The sequence below is a fragment of the Morone saxatilis genome, unplaced genomic scaffold (genome assembly GCF_004916995.1).
Source record: "Morone saxatilis isolate NCDOM2014 unplaced genomic scaffold, NCSU_SB_2.0 Contig11, whole genome shotgun sequence".
Lineage (NCBI taxonomy): Eukaryota > Metazoa > Chordata > Actinopteri > Moronidae > Morone > Morone saxatilis.
Window position 1 is genome coordinate 13,212,070 of NW_023339663.1, and position 331 is coordinate 13,212,400.

A 331-nucleotide genomic window follows, 5' to 3' on the forward strand; every position below is an offset into this window, starting at 1 on the left:
TTTATTTTTTATCTTATTTTCTTTTTCAGTTAGGCAACACAAACCTCTTTTAAGTAGCAACTAATGTGCAGCCTCCCATCTTCATCCTATCTTGAGCAAGGCTGTATTGCAATATGATCAGTTTCAACCAAAGTTAGTTACTTTGACTACATAGATGAAACACAGTCATCACACATGACATGAGGGAGGGAATGTAGCTTACCTATTGTTAGTTATGAATGCATGGTTATACCATGCATGCTGCTAGTTAGCTAGCATGGTGATCTTCCATCTTAAATCAGCTATCCCACCAACCACCGACCCGAGAAGTCATTACTGTTGCCCCCCCCCC